Source organism: Corythoichthys intestinalis, chromosome 4 (genome assembly GCF_030265065.1).
Source record: "Corythoichthys intestinalis isolate RoL2023-P3 chromosome 4, ASM3026506v1, whole genome shotgun sequence".
NCBI lineage: Eukaryota > Metazoa > Chordata > Actinopteri > Syngnathiformes > Syngnathidae > Corythoichthys > Corythoichthys intestinalis.
In genome coordinates, this window is record NC_080398.1 from 16,980,404 (window position 1) to 16,997,344 (window position 16,941).

At 39.0% G+C, this 16,941-nt stretch overlaps 1 long non-coding RNA gene across 1 annotated transcript in view; it reads left to right on the plus strand.

The window, feature by feature from the left end:
- The window catches only part of LOC130914718 (uncharacterized), a 103,668-nt gene that overhangs the window by 64,239 nt on the left and 22,488 nt on the right, over positions 1 to 16,941 (plus strand). Inside the window, exon 3 of the long non-coding RNA XR_009062984.1 lies at positions 6,467 to 6,535. This is a non-coding gene — a long non-coding RNA (uncharacterized LOC130914718). The remainder of the gene's footprint in view (positions 1 to 6,466; positions 6,536 to 16,941) is intronic.

Here is a 16,941-nt window from a genome sequence, read left to right on the forward strand (position 1 = left end):
AAAAGCAACAACTTGCATTCTATTCTGCATGAATAAAAGTAAGGTAAGGCATAGCTGACAAAACTGCAGGTCATATTCTTGCGAAAGAATATTTTAAATGGATTTATTTTCACTGAGAAATTTCCATGAATAGTTATTAAACAAGTGGTGGTTGCTGAGCAGTCTGTAAGCAAAGTTTGTTGTGTTGGCACACTTATTTAAAAATCATGGAAAATGTGGTCAAAGCACTCCATATTTAAAATTTTCTGAGAGTGAGAACTGGAGTCAAGAAACTCTTTCATAATGTTGTAGGAGCTCGGTCTCGGCATATATTTTAGTGCGAAGTAATCAACTATATCCTATGCCATCCTATAACGGTGAGCCAGGTTAATAACAATGATTTTCTGAAATGTATCCCTCAACACCACCTTCTTTTCCGCTGTCTCACTCACCTCACTAAAACCGACTTTTCCCCCAAATGATTTTCTTTGTCAGTGCCTGCGGTCATTTTCAGCCCGTCACTGAATTGACTGGCTTATGTGTGTGCTCAAAACAAAAGGAGGCCAGATTGTTTTTTAAAAAAGAAGGGAATTCAGTTCTGCCATGGTGCAGCTACATACTGTGCATTCTTGATGCTAATCTTGACCGACCAACATTCAATTCACCTGTTCTTCCTTTGCTGTCTGCTCTGGCATTTTGTCTCACTTAAGTTGTAAACCAGGAAAACATGCTGTTGGATGAGCAGAAATGTAGTAAAGTTGGTGAATGTAACCGTTCTCTGTAGTGAGTTTCCACTGCAGGATGTGTGCGGAAGGTGAAAGCTACATAAATTGTAAATCAGACAATTATCTATTGTGTGACATAACAGTGAGACACATTGCACCCTGCTGATTTATTAAACAAACATAAACATGATATATAAAAACTAGTGATGCACGATAATGCAGTTTTCAACTGATACGGATAACCAATAATTTCCTCCTCATTCGAACCGATAACCGATAATGTTAAGCCGATAATTCTATTGAAACATTTATGTAAAATTTTAAAGTATACATAAGAGAAAATATTACTGTGCAAAAATATAATTTATTGCTCTTTTTTCAACATCAAATGTGAACAAGTTGTAAATTCAACATCTAAATAATGACAGATTGTCTGACATTGTGTAATGGTAAACTTTTGGCCACGATTACTTGCAGAGTAAATACCTAAGTTGCACAAAAATGCATTTGAAAAGTAAGCCATTCCTAAGATATATAACATTACATACTACACTGCAAAAACACAACTCCTTAAAACTAGTCAATTTTAAGTGTGAATCTATTGGAAATAAGTGAAATTATCTGCCAGCGCTTCAAGTGTATTTCACACAGATTTCTTGGAAGAAAAATAGCTAGCTGAAAATAAGCTTAACAGCCTTATTTTAAGCAATACATCATTATACTTAATCCTAAAAAAACAACTTGTTCGTCAGAAATGTTCTTTATTCAAGAATAGGTATCGTTCAAAACATTATATGAAAGCAATTTTTAATTTGAGAAGTGTTTTAATGATTGCCAATAAGTTTTGATTATCTACTGTGACTGTAACTGAGCAGACAAATAAGTTAAATAATTTTCAAAAGTGATTGCTAATGTTATATGGTTTGTTGCACGCTGTGAAAATGATCAACTCAAAAGAGGGAGATATCATGTATCCATTGTACAGTGCTTTGTTCACATCTGCGGCACTACGACACTTGCTTTACGGCAGCTCAGCTGACACACGGCAGTATTATTAGGCCGAAGTTGGATCTTGCATCCCTGTGCGTGTGCCTGAGTTTTGTTAAGCCAAAAATAACAGCAGCGTGGCTGGATTTATCCTTATGTAAAAAAAAGCCTCTTTCTGGCTCGATGAGTGGAACCGGAGTGGCGGGGGCAGCTACGTTCGTAACGGATATCCGCCCGCCCCGGCCGGCTCGCTACGGCATATTCGGGGTCTGGCTCTGCTCCGGAAGGAGGCACATGTCTCGCGTCCCGCATGGCGTGGGGGAACGCTCGAGAAACCCGCCCCGCCTAGGGCGAGGTGGCTGCGGCTTGCAAGGACTGGCCAGAGGGGCGGGCTCCGTCGGAAGACAGACGGCTACTTGTCGACTATCGGTTTCGTGCCGGTGTTAAGCATTAGATGGAGTTTACCACTCGCTTTGGGCTGAATGAGGACACTTTCTTTCCGCCTCGTGAAACTTCTGCAGTGCATGTTTTGCAGATGGCGAAAGCGTCGTTTTTTTTTTACACTAGTATAAATCCAGCCAAGCCAGTGACAGCTGCCATTATCTCAAACTGCTTCTGTTGTGTAACTCTGCCTCCTCAACCCCTCCTCCCTCAGGGACTTCAGAGAGGGGAGGGCTTGAGGAGGCAGCAGTGCTGAATTCTTCGGTTGCGCACATTTGGAGGCTAAATCAAGTATATAATTGTCGGATTGCATTATCGGTTGATTTTTTTTTTTTTTTTATCTGGGTTATCTGTGTGACGTCATAATGGCCATTATCGGCCGATAATTAACGGTAACCAATATTATCGTGTATCTTTAATCAAAACAAGAGGCAGCATTACAGGAGACTCAACATTACTTTTGGTTGAGTATTATGGTAATTAGGTAATTAGTTTCCAAATCCGACCTGGGCCTTTTTATAATGTGGATATTGAACACTCATCCATACATATCTGGTCAATACATCATCAACAAGTAAAATATGTCAACAAAGCAAACAACACATGCGAACAAGCAATGATGGATAAAGGTTCAAAACATACGTTTTGCTTCTTGATACCGAACGTGAAGCTATCAGGTTAAAAAATGCTTCTGTAGCATAAAATCCTCAGTAGTTGCCTAAAAGTTTGACTGCTGAGACCTCCTGAAGGGACCATATTTACTTTCACAACAACATGGGCTGACGTGTTACATGTGGTGCAGTATGCATGCCCGTGACCTCAATGACACGTTCAATTTACACTGTGAGTTACATGTTTGAGCAATAACAGCTACACAAAAATATCGAAATTAACAAAAAATCCGAATTGGCCATTACGCCCTTTGATAAGAACATAGCCTTACTAGACTGAATAATAGCGTTTTAGGCTTCTGATGTTTTAGAACATAACCAATTTACTAGGGTTAGGTACTTGTTTTGTTTGTTTTTTTTTTTTAATTAATATTAAGCACCCCCAGACCCCATTTCCATGACTGTATAAAAATCACAACATTTGCATCCCAACATGTGCATTTTTAACATCCGGTGATATATACTTAAGTTATTAATTGAGATGTTCTTAATCATATCTTAGAATTATGAGAGGTGCAATCTTATGAACCGTTCCAAAGGATCTTTGTAGTGGTAACACACAGTCAAATCTTGAGCAGTGGTCACAAGGCTTTGACCAATTATTTTCTGGACCCCAAATTTTTTAAAAAGCCAATATTGTCCCATCTGTCTCTCACTACAACTACATTATCTGTAAGTCTCTGCAGCCCATACTTACCCTGTTCCAGTCTGCCTCTTTGTTTCCATGTTATTTGAGTAGGAATAGCGGGAAAAAAATGCCCCAGGCAGACTGACCCTACTTTGACCCTTGACTTGCTTTCAAAGATTGCTGAAACATGATCTAATTATTTCATAGATTCTCTCACTCTTTGTTAATGAGTTGTGTCCTTCATCACATGTGGACAGCAGTAGAAAAAAAAGGTCCATATCCATTAATGTGGTGTGATCTGTGATTTTGTATGTTTGTCCAGCACCGTGTAACTGATATAGTTTTTGATTATGCATCTCTATGCGACCTCTTTGTGAGATACATTTAGCTTCAACAGCAATAAGAAGGACGCAGAAAGAGATGTGGCATGGAGTCTAGCCATGGGTAGTTCTCATAATCCAGGTCATGCATTTATGTATTCTTTAATCAACTTATTTGAAATTCCAATGTTGTTAATCAATCGTATTCTCCACCCATTAATTCTACTTCTACATTGATGTACAATGTTGTTGGTTGCAATTCTAAATCAATCATTAAGTGTTGCCAGGGTCCTTCGCGGTTCACGACTGGACCACGGCACACCTCTCTGCGGACCCATAGTAAAAGTGGTTAGTTTTCAACTTTTTTTAAACATATATTATTTATATGAATCGTCGATCTATCGCTATGCGCTAAATTCCGTTTCATTTTTAGTCAAATATCTTCCATGTTCCCACTTCTGTTGTCATCTCAATGACAACGATGCGCTGATTGGCTGAGAGAGCCGTCATGCTGCGAGCTAGAGTGGACAGACCGCAGCAGTGTGAAACACGAGTCACACCTGGCACTTTGCAATCTGTTTATTTACATGTCACCAGCGCATTGTATTTTTGTTTGGTCAAAGGAAAACCACATTTACGACCTTCCACCTGCCTTGTATTTGACCGACATTGATAAATGGACCCATGCATGTATGAAAAAAAAACAATTGAGGACCTTCAAGATTTGTATTTTAGGACCCCTGATAGAGTGTTGACATACATGAAGCACGGCTTGAATAAAAGGTCTATTTGTCTGTGTTCTGTTTCATTACAGTGTCATACCTACTGCACTAACAGTTATACAGCTAAATATAAACATACAGTGGGGCAAATAAGTATTTAGTCAACCACCAATTGTGCAAGTTCTCCTACTTGAAAAGATTAGAGAGGCCTATAATTGTCAACATGGGTAAACCTCAACCATGAGAGACAGAATGTGGGAAAAAAACAGAAAATCACATTGTTTGATTGTTAAAGAATTTATTTCCAAATTAGAGTAGAAAATAAATATTTGGTCACCTAAAAACAAGCAAGATTTCTGGCTGTCTAACTTCTTCTAACCAGGTCTAATGAGGCTCCACTCGTTACCTGTATTAATGGCACCTGTTTTAACTCATTGTCGGTATAAAAGACACCTGCTCACAAATTCAGTCAGTCACACTCCAAACTCAACTATGGCCAAGATCAAAGAGCTGTCGAAGGACACCAGAGACAAAATTGTAGACCTACACCAGGCTGGGAAGACTGAACCTGCAATAGGTAAAACGCTTGGAGTAAAGAAATCAACTGCGTGAACAATTATTAGAAAATGGAAGACATACAAGACCACTGATAATCTCCCTCGATCTGGGGCCCCATGCAAGATCTCACCCCGTGGCGTCAAAATGATAACAAGAACGGTGAGCAAAAATCCCAGAACCCCTCGGGGGGACCTACTAGTAACAAAGGCTACTATCAGTAACAGAAGAAGCATTTCAAGGTCCTAGAGTGGCCTAGCCAGTCTCCAGATCTCAACCCCATAGAAAATCTGTGGAGGGAGTTGAAAGTCCGTGTTGCCCAACGACAGCCCCAAAACATCACTGCTCTAGAGGAGAGCTGCATGGAGGAATGGGCCAAAATACCAGCAACAGTGTGTGAAAGCTTGTGAAGAGTTACAGAAAACGTTTGGCCTCTGTTATTGCCAACAAAGGGTACATTACGAAGTATTGAGATGAACTTTTGGTATTGACCAAATACTTATTTTCCACCATGATTTGCAAATAAATTCTTTAAAAATCAAACAATGTGATTTTCAGTTTTTTTTTTGTCCTTATTCTGTTTCTCGTGGTTGAGGTTTACCCATGTTGACAATTACAGGCCTCTCTAATGTTTTCAAGTGGGATAACTTGCATAATTAGTCTTTGAATAAATACTTATTTGCCCCACTGTATTAATAACAATAAAATTTTAACCAGACTTACCTGATACTGTACTCATGGCTCGATTCCTGGTACCACCAGGTCTACTTGTGTTTTCTGGAGTTGATTAAGGCTTTCAACAGTGTCGCTCGGGGAGTCCTGTGTGGGGTACTCCTTAAGAGCATAGTTTGCCGTTGGCCCACGTGCAACTGAAAATCTAGCTCCATTTCACATGCTCCATAACCGAAAAAGTTAATAAAAAGGTCCTAGAGCCATGCTGTGGGGAGATGCTTGTAATTGTGGGGGAGGTCTGTACTTATCTGTGAGAGTTGAGTGTGTCTTGTCAGTATTTCATCCTCAAGGGAAATAGTCTTTTTGTGTTTCTAACTATTTCCACTGAAAATCAGGATCATTTCCCCTATCAGACTGTCAGACAAATTGGGCATTTCTTGAGACATCTTCAAATTGTGTGATTAGTTTGTCCTGTGCTTCTATTACCAACTCCGCCGAGGTAAAAGCTTCCCGAGCCTTGAACGTTTAGCTTTTATGGGATGAAGATTGAAATAATGCTTGGACAATTATCACAAAAGATAATGTACTGTATAAATAATAAAAAAAAAAAATTAAAAAAAAAACTTAAAAATTGACTATTTCTTTTTTCTACTTTGTGTTACAGTGACCTCCCTAAATATCACTTTTTCACTTCTTAAGCAAGACCTGCAAAGTGTGTTCAATTAATTCATTTGTGCTGATATTATTTCTGTCATTCTCATTTTAGATGGATCATGTGCAGCTTTGGAGCTTTCGGTCCACATAACATTGTGTAGCCATTACTGCTGTGAAAATGGTAAGCAACCAAACACAAAGTTGGTTTTAAATTGTTTCTTTCTTTCTTTCTTTTGCCCCTCAATCAATGTATATAATTGTCTACATTTAGAAATTGTGGATGTTCTATAAAACTTTGGAGACTTCAAATACTGTCCGCCTATTTAAAGTAACTCTATGCCTGATATCATGGGCACTTTTTCTCAAGCAATCATAGATTCACACTCAATATTATGCTAATCCCCCAGGAGCATAAACTCCTTGTTGTTTTTGCTTGCATTTGGAAAGATGCAGAATCTGAACTATGATTCTATATAAAAGCTAGCTTGTTTTGCAAGGTCTCCATCTCCTTATCTCCACCCAATCCCATACAGAGGTGAGAGACTAGAGAAAATGTTCTCTCAAAAAAGCAACATTTACATAATTTCAGACCAAGTGAAGCTCAGATGGAAACATTAGTGATGATGTAAATGAGCGAAGCGAGATGAAAAAGTAAAAAAGTCTGTCCCCTTTTAGTTAAACGGCACATGACATTTGTTCCTGGGGCAAAATTATATGATCCACTTTATTACATCGAAAGAGTTTTTCATCAGTCTTGGATCAGGCACTTATTGTTTTGAGGTGTGTGGGTGTGTATGTGTGCGTGTGTTTGTGGTTGTGTTTGCGTTTGGTAGAAGGCATGCTTGACTTGAGCTGAACCTTTAACTTCCAGCAGTGCAAAGACTTGGCTGAGACAAAACATTGCTATTGGCAGTCTATTCAGGAAACAGCAAGGATGCTGGTGTGTTTGTTGTTTGTGTGTTGCTAAGTGTGAACTTTATCTTGGTTTGCCTGAGCTAGATGGAAAATTAGAACCTCACCAAATAACCAAGCCAAGACCACAAAAGTTGCACAACACAACACACAACACAAGTTTTTGTTTTATTTTTGTATTCTCTTTTTTACTTGAAGAAAATGTGCTTTGATAAGTGCATGATTGTTGCAATTGTTGAATGTACAGTATGGGCAAAGTGTCTCCCATAATAATTTTGGTTTAAATATATTGATTCAAGTAAACACACTGTCAGACAATGATCAAAGCATGTAGACCAGTGGTGTTAAATATATGGCCGGACGGTTCAATACGGCCCGCAGGGTTTTCTGACAGGCACTTTGTAGGTCATTCATACTGTATATACAAACTCACATGCTTTTATTTTGACATTGGCGCCCTAAAACCGTAGATTTGTGATATTATGTGATCGCGTGGGTGCCCTATTGCACTTAGCTAACTTTTGTGTCCGCAGCTACAGTCTACCACCGCCAATGGCGTACCGCAAGCAACACGTCACTTTTGCTCATTAAAATTCATGATCTTAGCAATTGTTGCTAGGTGGGTCAACCTCCCATTAGTCCCTAATAGTAAATGCATGGAAATAGTGTACATGCAAGACTTTTACTGAGCTAAACCTACCAATTCTGTCCGAAAATGATGTCCCTGGTGCCAAATTCACTTGTAAAGATGTGGAAGAACTTTTGCCTGGCACGGCCAGACTGTTCTCCCTGTATTTTTCAAACACTGTGAGAATAGTCTGGGACCCAGACCATTAACGGCCTCTCGAGCACTGACAAAATCAACCGTCCAATCAGATTCGTTTATTTGCATGACGTGTTCTTAACGAGCAACGTCACTCTTCCGTGTCGGAAGTCGTCTCCACAACAACACAAATGGCGAACAGGAGAGCCGAGAATATGTTCCAATCCACGGTAAAATCAGTTTTAAATGATCAAAAACACATCGACACGAGTATTTGACAACAGTCTGTCTCGCGCTAGCCATGTTGAATAAATTCCGCTCTCCTCGTATGTTTACTTCCGCGTGCAAGTCCCTCGTCCTGCCCTCGTCGCTTTACTAACGCCCGTCGCTGAATGGTCCACTCCGCTGTCTGTTTGCTGTGGCTTGCGCCGCCCTGGAAATTGTATCCGCTGAATGGTGGCCAGATTCAATAGCTGGAACAGCGGTGAGTCTGGTGTACCAGGCTAGAAGAACATACAAATGTTCAGTCTAAGAGATGGCTTGAGTGTCGAGGGCTGAAAAAGACGGGAAAAAGAGCCAACCTGATCCAGAGGTAGCTTTTTTATCGACACCTTTTTCTTGTGTGCATTGTCTTACGCCACTGACAATGACATTCTCCAGTTTCAACAATCTATCCTTTACCACCTTATGCCCTGTCTCTCTTATATATTATATCCTCTGGTTGTCTTATGTCTCTGACTGTTTTTGGGGGTAATTTACATTGTTATTTTTGTGTAGCAATCACAAATGATACTCAGTGACAGCCAACGAACACCGTCTTCAGAAGAGGCTTCCTCCTGGGGTGACAGCCTTGCACACCAATTTGATGTAGAGTGTGGCGTATGGTCTGAGCAATAACAGGCTGACCCCCCACCACTTCAATCTCTGCAGAAATGCTGAGAGCACTCCTGTAATGAGTCACATGACATTTTGGAGGGAAAATGACAAGCAGTACTCATTTCGACATTTAGGGATGTACATAGTTTCTAAGGGGCGTACTCAATTTTCTTGCCAGGGGTTTCGATATTAATGGCGATATTTCGAGGGGAAAATAAATTAACTCTACTATATAAGCTGCACACAAACAATTTTTCATTGTGCCAAAGTGTCATTTTGTCAGTGTTGTCCTATGAAAATATATCTGCAGAAATGCGGGGGGTGTACTCACTTTTGTGATACACTGTATATTTGAACAAGATACAGCAGACACACTGTGCCCCCTCTTTTAATTGTCTATATAAAGTTAGAGGCTAATATGCTTTATACTAGGAAGGGGTTCGACAATAAGGATAATGGCCAGACTCCTGTATATATGGGTTAGGATCAATGTGTGTTGGTGGGAGGCAGGAAGTGCGAGAGAGTTTAGAGGAGTGTTGTATTTTAATTATTTACAGCTGAGCAACTGAAACTTCTCACTCTCCCTCTTGTCAGTCTACCCTATAATCCAGACTTGGGTTATAAACACAATTAAAGTTTCCATCTCTCTTATTCTCATCCTGGGTGGCCAAGGTTTGCAACTTTGTGTGTCTTTCTGCATGTGTCGTTGCCTGTATATTTAGGCCCTTCTGTCTATTCCTTATGGGCAAAACTTTCAAAGGGTGAGTAGCACTAAGACAACTATTGTGTTTATTTCACCTCATAGGGCTAAATTCTTTCGAAGTCAAAATGATCATATCAAACAAAATTCCTTCACCACAAAGTTCCATCTTGGTCTGATGGACCTATTTATTTAATTGATTTACATTCATTAGTATTTATTAACATGGATGCACTTTTGTTAACTTGTCTTCTCATTATTTTATTCTTACTTCTTTGCAATTCTTGGTTTTAAACTATAACAAGTTAACTTTTTTTTTTTTTTTTAATTCATGATAAATAAACAGCTCGGAAAATGAATGAATAAAAGAAAATATGAGACAACTATGTATTTATTTATGCATTGTTATTATTGTTTCTTTGCCCTAATTGTATGCTTCAAAGGTCAGTCAAATGTGATGCGTTAGTACTGAGTATGAAAAAAAATAGAAAGGTACTGGTTTAAGTTAAATTGCGGATATTGCTGACACCACTTTTTAATACAAAGTATCTCGCTCTGTGGCAGTGGGTGGGCCCAAACACCTCACTGTGAGACTGGGTTGTCTGAGGAGAAAAAAAAATGACATCCATTCTCTGAAGTCTTTAAATCAACATGAGACTGTTATTTATGTTATCTTTATGGTAAAAGCTTTTAGTCCCAGTAGGCCTACTTTTTAGTATCTCACATTTACTTACTGCTTTTAACATTCCGCTGCAGCAGTGTGATGAAATAAGTTGCCTTGGTTAACTTTCCCTGAAGTTAATGATTTATAAAATGTGTTGGCAGATTAAATTAACACTTTCTGGAAGGAACCATTGACATCCCGTATGTGAGCCTTACATGTCTGCAGGAAAACTCAACGCAGTTCCGCTCGGCCCATTAAAGTCTAAGTTGGACATGATTATAGGTCTTGGGGGGTTGCATAGTGACAGGCTAAATTCAAAAAGCTACTGTAAATTAGGGTGTGAGTACTTCAATGAAATATGATTTATGATTCGTGCAACAACCCAACTGAAAGGTTTATGTGATGAATGGCTGCCTTTCAAGCTTAAACTTCCTTACTTTTCCAGGTGCAGGTTTAACATGGAGCCTGTAAATAACTTAACTGACGGTTCGACTTCTGAGGCTTTCCGCTCATGCATCTCTTTTGCCCATTCCCCTGAAGAACATTATGAGATGAAAAATCCCCAAGATGATAGAACAGAAATTGAGCCAATGTAATATGACAGCTAAATAGATAGCATTGAACCCATAAGCAGACTGTTCAGAAAATCAAATGAAATATTTCTCTGAGAGGTCATGGCAGCAGGTGAATTGAGGTGAAATATATACGCACCTCCTTCATATCATCCTCTACACCTTCATCCTGATATCCTGTCATGTCTGAGTTGAAAAGCCTTTCATGCTTTGATACTCATTGGAACTGCTGCCCTTGTCTTGTCTACCAGCCAACTTCTACCTATGCATCTATACTTATACAGGGTTACCCGAAAAAAAAACGGGAACTTTTTAACAATCCAATAAAACCATGAGTGATGGAATAAAAAAACATTTTTTAAAATGGCCTTCTTTAACTCATTTGCTCCCAAAAATGTATAAATATGTTCTTTTTTTAATTGTTTCAGTGTCCCAAAGACAAAGTATTTTTTTTACGTCTTTTACGCTTTTTGTCAAGAGACATCTCTGGGTTCTGATTCAATTTAGCTCCAAAGCACAAAGCTGAAAATCCATTTTAAAGCAATAAAACTGGCCACTGGAGGGCAGTAGTGCATTTGGTAAGACCCGTAACCCGATTCAATGGCAATGAACGGCTGGGCCGCACAGCCGGGGCGCCGGCGGAAGACGACCGAATGGTGTCCAGGATGCCAGGTGGCGGACGACCAACCAGAACAACCTAGAGGATGCCCGGGATGCCAGGCGCTGGACGACCGAGCAGAACGAAGTGGAGCGGACGATGCCGTTGAGTCCATGTTGCTCGCCGAGCAGAGACACGCAGTGATGAGGGAAAAGTTTAACCCAGCTGTCACGGCCACAACAGCATCATCTCTCAGTTAGTTATGTGTACATGAATTGTTACTTTGCTATCAAAAGCGCTATTAGTCTTGTTGTTTATGTTATTTTGTAAAAGGAAAACATTATTTAGATGTTTGGAATGTAACTAAAGCAAAAATTAGCTGTGTTAAAGTCAAAGTTATGTTTCAAATGTATGCTTTCACAAAAAGCTCAATTTCTCTGTTTTTTCATCAGAAATTGCTCAAACTAAGCTATTTTCTAATGCCGATTTCTAAAGAATGGAAAAAGATATGAACTTATTTCTTTTTCCTGCTGAAAGAAGAGAGTCTAGTCTTTCTTTTGGTGGGTTCCATGTTTATATACTGTAGCAATAGAACAGAATTTTCTGTGGGCCTTGCAAAATCAGTCAAAATCCAGTAAAACGGCCGGGAGCGAAGGGAGTTGCAGCGGTGAAAATGGCTGGGAGTGAATGAGTTAAATGTCGTCCTCCTGTATGAATGCATTGTTGAAATCTACTGTTGAGATTCTTTATCTGAGCTAGGATACTATGAATTTCATCCTAAATTCTCCTAGCCTAATACACCAGACTCACCACTGTTCCACCTATAGAGTCTGGCGACTGTTGAGTGGATCAAATTTCCAGGGCGGAGCAAGCCACAGCAAACAGACAGCGGAGTAGACCAATCAGCGACAGGCGAACGTGACGTTGGTAAAGCGACAAGAAACTAGCGCGAGCGGAGAATGGAGAAGTTAATTCAACATGGCTAGCACAGAACAGACTGTTGTCAATGACTTGTGTTGATGTGTTTTTGGTAATTTAAAACTGATTTTTTGGAACATATTCTTGGCTCTCCCGTTCGCCATCTGTGTTGTTGTGGAGATGACTTCCGACGCGCAAGAATTAGAGTTAGTTAGTTGTTAAGATGACGTCAGGCAAATAATCGAATCTGATTGCACGGATGATTTCGTTCGGTTGGAGAAGCCATTAAGGAGCTGGGTCCCAGACTATTCTCACAGTGTTTGAAAAATACAGGGAGAACAGTCTGGCTGTGCCAGGCAAGAATTCCCCATTGTAACTAAAATGGCACATTGTTTACCTGCTCAAGGTGTCTCGCAGTGCCGCCACTTGCTCATGTCTGCCAATATGCAAAATGTCAAGTTTTTTTTTTTTTTTCCAACAGTGGTGAACATCAGATTTGAATAATGCATTCATACAGGAGGACGCCATTAAAAGGATATGAATTTTTAAATTAAAATTCCATAATTGTTTCTTAAATGGCATGTTTTAAAGTTTCAATTACTGTGAAAAAAATGTTTCTTCCATCACTCTTGAGTTTATTGGATTGTTAAAAGTGTTCCGTTTTTTTGGGGTCACCCTGTACTTACAGTGGGGAGAACAAGTATTTGATACACTGCCAATGGGTTTTCCCATTGGCAGTGTATCAACTACTTGTTCTCCCCACTGTACAATAAGTCACTTATCAGGTCTGAATACTTGGCAGCGCTAAACAATCAATTGACAAATTTATCTTCTAAAATTAAAGAGTGACAAGTCACTTTAAAAAAGTGGAACACAGCCAGATCAAATTGTTACAGTGAATTTAAAAATGTAGTTTCATGAGTTATAACAGTAGCTTGCTTTTTAGTGTGTCTTAATATAAGGCTTAAGCTTCAGAGGTCTCGTGTAAAATTCTTCCATATTTAAAAACGTTCCAGAGGCTACACTAGAAGCCACAAACTGCTCATTAGAAAGAAGAATAAGAAGGTCAAGCTGGTTTCTCCAAGGGGTTAACTAAAAGTCTAGAGATACAATTTGAAGAAAGCAGCCATCGAATAGATCAGGAGTTCACTTATATTGTCGCAAAATATCGGGCAAAAATTCACTGACACAATGTGGTGGAGGTGTTAAGTTTTAGACAACGTTGGTGTAATCTCCAAATTTAATATCTATGGAGTCTGTGTTTTACCTGCCAAGGAAGAAATTGAAGGGCTCCACATCCCCAAATACACTAAAACTGAAGTGGTGTAAATTTGGAAAACATCACTGGTGAAAAATATGTTAGGCTACTCTTCAGTCTCATTCAACTTAATCTATTTTTTATTATCGTATCGTTCGGACTATAAAGTGCATTTAAAATCCTTTCTTTTTTCTCAAAATTGACAGTGCGTCTTATAATCCACTGTGCCTTACATATGAATTTTGGTTGTGCTTAATGACCTCAAACCTATTTTGATGGAACATAACTGTGTTACATTGCTCCAGTATAGTGCCCAAGAAACACATTCACCAAACCCGTAAATAAAACAGAACTAATAATAAAGTAATTATTAAATGAAACAATAATTACATTAATAAAAGATAAAGAACAAATGACAAATGCCATATATCGATGCCCTAATATCCCTTACAATCAATTACAGTATGTGTGGAAATAAACTCATTCATTGATAGTGTGTCTTAAAATTCGATGTGCCTTAAAGTCCAAAAAAACCCATTACGTAACATATTTGCTGCCAGCTACCTTTGTTGTAACATTAAAGGATTCCTACTTACATTTACATGTTTTTATTTGAAAATGTTCTCTTTGCTTTGACACCATATTTAGTGCAGTAGATTCTCCTGAGAACAGTGTTTTGCATGTGGAGGGGCGGGTTTGTGTGTCAGGGGCGGATCAGTCTTTGCTACATGAAGTTTGCTGATTAGAATTCTAAACCTCACATTATGGGAGAAGATGCTGTTTCCATCATCTCGCGATAATGCATGTTTGCACTAATATGCCTGAAAGTAGAGAAGAAAAGGAAATTGGAAATTATATCTAAACTCTCATTCAAAACAATAAATAAAACAACATTCTTGATGATCTTCAAAAGAAATACATATATCTGCTCTGTTCCAATAAAATATTTCCTAATAGACAGCATTCGTCAGATTGCAGCTCCAGACCAAATTTTTCACAAGACAATTTTCACCACGTTGCGTCCCCTTTACCAATGCGTCACAACCCATCAACCTCCCCCTGAGCTAGTGGGAAACAATATGTTGTTCTGATATGCTAATTCTTCATTAAATATTCTGCAAAAATTAGTGTGTGAGATCATCACATCATTAAAAGTTAACATTTGGTATGATAATCAGGCCAGATGGAACTATTCTGTTTGTGTGTAAAAATTCCCTTTCTCTCATTGCTTCATCACTTGGAAGCATCAAATCTGCTGAGCTTCTTAAAGTGTCTGCAATAGTTAAAAAAATAGATGTTAAATTTATTTATTTTTCTATATAATGACATGACGTTATATGTGAGTTTTTATAGCATTTAGCAAACATCCTTTTCTGTTAGTTACTTTAATACACAAGTTGAATAAATCCATAGAAAAATAATTCCTACCATAAAATTCTGAAGTAAGCATTTCAAAATAGTAATGTTTCGCTACCAGAGAATAGATGCCTGGAAAAATCAATCCATAGCATAAATGTAATTCTTATTACAATTCTTTGAAGTGGAATTGATGCCATGTAATTAAAAAAAAAAAATCCCCCCTTGATTGCTGGGTATGTAAAACCAGCTATGTCGAACATGTACAGTGGTACCTCTACATACGAACTTACTTTGTTCCAGGACCTTGTTTGTAAGTTGAAATGGTTGTATGTCGAGCAAGATTTTCCCATTAGAATACATTATAAAGCGGTACCTAGACATACGATGGCTTCGACCCACGATCTTTTCGACATCCGACATAAAATTTGACTCGCCATTTGTTTCTACATCCGGCGACATGCTCGAAATAAGACAATTTATGACAGCGCCGCAGTTTCTCAGTTTTCCCGCAAGACAGATGCATGGCGGATTTTTCTTGCGAGAGAAATCAACATGGGCTCAAACAATGTTAGTGCAGGTGGTGAAAAAAAATAAAAAGGTGAGGTGGAAATGATGAAAAAATATGACCGTGGGGTGCACATCTGTGACCAGGCTCGACAATACGGCCGTAGACGGTCTATGATCTCGGCTGTCCTCCTCCTATAGATTTTTAAATCAATGGAAATATTTTATGTGTTGCTAATAATATATTCTAGTAAAACAGAACAATTCTGGCTTATTAGAACCTACAAGTCTTCAAGTCAGAGGTTCCCTTTAATAAATACTGCTGGTTATTTTAAAAATGGCAATTACACATAGAAAAACAAATGAATTATGAATAAAAATCAAAATAACAATACAGAATAATAATAATACTAATAATAATTCCTGTATTAATGTAACGAATCGGGTTCGAATGTGGTGGATGTGTTTTGCGCGCGTGGCTGATGTGACAGAGTAAGGCGTCAGAGCAAGAGAGGTGCGGTAGAGATTTTACTTCCACTTTAATGTTTTCTTGTTGTTGGCGTCAACTGCGGCAGACAGTAGGCGTGTTGTGTTGCACAGGTTCTGAAATAAATGATTAAAAACCTGATGAAGCTGTCGATTTCTTTGGCGATGTTACCACAATAATTATCATCACCTTATACCATATTATAAGTAATAATAATTGTCAACTTATGAAGACAGGCAAACATAGATCGGAGGAGTACCATTGATAATCTGCGGCCGTATTGTCCAGCCAGTTCAAGAATGCGCACCCCGCGCTTATATTTTTCTATCATTTCCATCTTCATTTCAATTATAAGCATCACTTTTTTCTTTTTTTAGCCTCTGCACTTACCTTCCTGGAACCCATTTTCTCCCACAAGAAAATTCGCCGTGAATCAGACTTGCGGGAAAACAAAGAAAATGCGGCGCTGTCAGGTCAAATTTTACATCCGATATCGAAAAGATCGTGTGTTGAAGCAATCGTATTTTGAGGAACGACTGTTTATTGTAAAAACTGTACCACCGACTAAGCCTGTCGCAATAAGCAATAATTCCATTTATCGCACGGTAAATAATAATGAAGGCGGTAATTTTTCCGCTGCGATTTATTGCGACCGACATGCTTTTAAAAGTTCGGCTTCCTTGTTAACAACTACGCAAAATTCATCTTTGATCCAGGTCCGGCAAAAAATAGCGCCGGAGCAAATCCGTTCCCATTATATCCTACTGTGCAACGTATACTGGCCGCGTCAGTCCTCCGGATTGACTGCGGACCATCTCCGGCGGGCTCCAGCACGCCGGATGGTTTAGGGCGCTTTTTTCTATTTTTGCCGGAGACACATCCGTCAAAATGGGCGGAGCCGTGCCTGGAGTCAACAGCCCAGTTGCTTATTCACGGTTTAACCAGAGAACATGGACGAAGAACGCTCCATCATGGA